Below are 3,250 nucleotides of genomic sequence, written 5' to 3'. Positions count from 1 at the left end.
TACTTCTCCCTATTTTATTTTTCATTTAATCTCCCAATTCAAATTAATCTATAATTATTAATTTATAACCTTTTCAACCTATTTCACAATATTTTAGTCATTTCCCCTTGAAGAGTATAAAGGTAAATATCATGAATAATTATTTTTTATGAAGCTCTTGAAAACTTACTTAATTTTTAAGCCCTAAACACAGGCATACGTTTTCCCTTCCCAGTCCCAGAGATAGCTAATTATTACCTAACAAAACAAGGCAAAAATCAATGAATGCTGTAAAAACGTTCAAAGTTAATAAGAAGTTATTTTTCCCTAGAAACTTTTTATGACTCAACTTCCATTGGATTTGTTCATGCCGTCACTGGATAGGGAGATCTTCAGATCTGAAGGCTCCATGTTCCAGATGTCCCTGGCATATTCCTTGAAAGGTCTGGTCACTGGAGAACTTCCCTGAGGCAGCTATGTTTTTGAGCACCATCGAGTTCCAGGCTTTTGGATTCATGTACAGCTGACTGACTTTTTCTTGATATTTGCCATATGCTTCATAGTCTGCAAAGACTTTAAACCTGTCATGATAAAATAGCATGTTGATGATGTCTTTGAAGAGGTCAGGCTGCTTGTGAGAAAAGAAGCCATTGTCTATCTGATCAGTGACCAGCTTCAGCTCTGGAATGGCCTCATAATATTCTTTTGCCTCATACCCTTTCTTTTCCAGAGCAGCCACATCATCTACCCTCATGCCAAAGTTGAACAGGTTCTCCTCCCCGGCTTCCTCTGCCATTTCCACATTGGCCCCGTCCATGGTCCCGAAGGTCAGGGCCCCATTCAGCATGAACTTCATGTTGCCCGTCCCCGAGGCTTCAGTGCCTGCAGTGGAAATCTACTCTGACAGATCTGTGGCTGGAATGACCTTTTCAGCAAGAGACACTCTGTAGTTCTCAAGGAAGATGACTTTCTACTTGCTGCCAACCACAGGGTCATTGTTCACCTCTGCCACGGAGGTGATCAGCTTGATGATCATTTTGGCCATGTGATATCCCGGGGCAGCTTTACCACCGATTACAACTGTCCTTCTTCTTAGGGTCTTTCTTAATGCGGTTGTACAAGGTGATCACGTGCAGGCAGTTCAAGAGCTGCCGCTTATACTCATGAATCCTCTTAACCTGGACGTCAAACATGGAGGAAGGGTTGATCTTCACCTTGTATTCCTTCTCCAGGTACTGTGAGATCTTCAGCTTATTCTCCTGCTTCACGTTGGCTATCTCCCGGAAGAAGACTTCATCTCCCAGGAAGAGGTACAGCTTCATCAGCTGGCTCAAGTCTTTCACGTAGTCTTCCCCAATTTTCTCTGCTATCAGTTCTGTCAGACCCGGGTTGAAGAGCAAGAGCCAGCGCCTTGGAGTGATCCCATTGGTTTTATTCTGAAACTTGTCTGGTTCTAGATCACTGAAATCCTTAAATACTTTGGTCTTCACGATGTCTGAATGGATCTTAGCCACGCCATTCACAGCATGGCTGCCCACGATGCAGAGATGGGCCATGTTGATCCTTTTGCCTCCATCCTCTTCCACCAGAGACATCCTTCTCAGACGGTCCACATCTTTAGGAAACAAGGCCACAATTCTATCTAAATGCTTCTGATTGATCTCATAAATTATTTCCAAATGTCAAAGAAGCAACTTTCCCACCAGCTCCACCGGCCAGCGCTCCAGGGCTTCTGGGAGCACTGTGTGGTTAGTGTAGGCGGAAGTCTTGCGGGTGATCTCCCACGCCTTGGACCAGGGTAATTTTTCAATATCCACAAAAATCCTCATCAGCTCAGGGATGGAGAATACAGGGTGGGTGTCGTTCAGCTGGATGGCCACCTGGTCTGGAAAGGTGTCAAACACGGTTCCTGTGCGGCCAACAGATCCAGGCTTTGAGGCTTTGAATCGTCGGAGGACATCCTGCAAGGTCGCAGCCACCACAAAGTACTCCTGCTTCAGTCTGAGCTCCTTCCCTTCAAAAAAATTATCATTGGGATAGAGCACCCGAGAGATGTTCTCAGCCAAGTTTCGGTCTAGCACAGCCTGAATGTAGTCTCCAACATTGAAGTCTTGGAGGTTAAAGTCATTCGGTGCCTGTTCAGACCAAAGGCGCATGTTGTTAACGGTGTTGTTCATATATCCAGGCACGGGGGTGTCATACGGCAGGGCCAGGACCACCTGGGTGTCTATCCACTTGGTCCCCGTCTCAGTGTGCTCTATTTTCCCATAGAAGTGCACAGGTAGCATGAATGCCGGGCGGGCACTTCTCCCAAGAGTTCCCGTGCCTCAGCCAGTCATCTGCCTCTTCTACCTACCATCCATCTTGGATCTTCTGATGGAAGATTCCATATTCATACCGGATGCCATATCCATAGGCCGCAAGGCCCAGGGTCGCCATTGAGTCCAAGAAGCAGGCAGCAAGCTTCCCAAGACCAACACTGCCAAGTCTGGCATCTTCTTCAATTTCTTCTAACTCCTCTATATCCAGTCCAAGCTGGTAAATGGCCTCGTCACAGGCATTTTGCAGGCCAAGGTTGATCATGGTGTTCTGCAGCGCCCAGCCCATGTAAAATTCCAGGGAAAGGTAATACACTCTTTTGGGGTTCTTGTCATAGTAGTGCGGATCCAGCACCCCACCAGGTGGTCCCGCACAGTGTGCGCCAGCGCGAAGAAGTAGTCCCGGGGGCTGGCCACGTTGCGGTCCTTGACAAGCGTGAAGTGCAGGTGCCGGTTGAAGCCCTTATTCAGCTCAGACATGTTCTCCACGCCCACGATGCCGCAGATGCTGATCTGCTGCTTCTCATGGTCGGTCAGGGGCTTCGCCATGGCTGCTGCCTGACGGACTGCGGGACGTGGCGGAGGGTGGCAGGCCTGGGGCCATGAATAATTATTTTATAGTGTATGTTTGATCTTACGCTACTATTGTTATTTGAAGGCACAATTTCTTTTAAGAGATGCTGAAGGTTGTAATGAACATCTTGATTGTGCTTTTTTTTTTTTTTACATAACTGGGGATTGAACCCAGGGGCATTCTGTCTCTGAGCTACAACCCCAGGGTGTATTTTTTGTTCTTAATTTTGACACATGGTCTCATTAAGTTGCAGAGTGCCTCTTCCCAAACGCTCTTCCAAGTTTCTTCCCTTGTACATACCTACTCTCTTCTCTCTATCCTTCTCCTTTCATTTTTTTCTCTCTTCTTCTCTCTTCTTGTCTTATATTAATTCCATTTC

The 3,250-nt window shown here is 46.6% G+C and overlaps 1 pseudogene across 1 annotated transcript; it reads right to left on the bottom strand.

The window, feature by feature from the left end:
* Positions 1 to 324: 324 nt before the first annotated feature.
* LOC308279057 (glycogen phosphorylase, liver form-like) lies at positions 325 to 2,846 on the bottom strand (annotated as a pseudogene). Its single transcript has one exon. The product of its transcript is annotated as a glycogen phosphorylase, liver form-like (transcript).
* Between the last annotated feature and the right edge of the window lie 404 nt (positions 2,847 to 3,250).

Source organism: Muscardinus avellanarius, assembly GCF_963383645.1.
Source record: "Muscardinus avellanarius genome assembly, chromosome: X".
Lineage (NCBI taxonomy): Eukaryota > Metazoa > Chordata > Mammalia > Rodentia > Gliridae > Muscardinus > Muscardinus avellanarius.
This window is presented reverse-complemented; position numbering and strand designations above follow the sequence as displayed.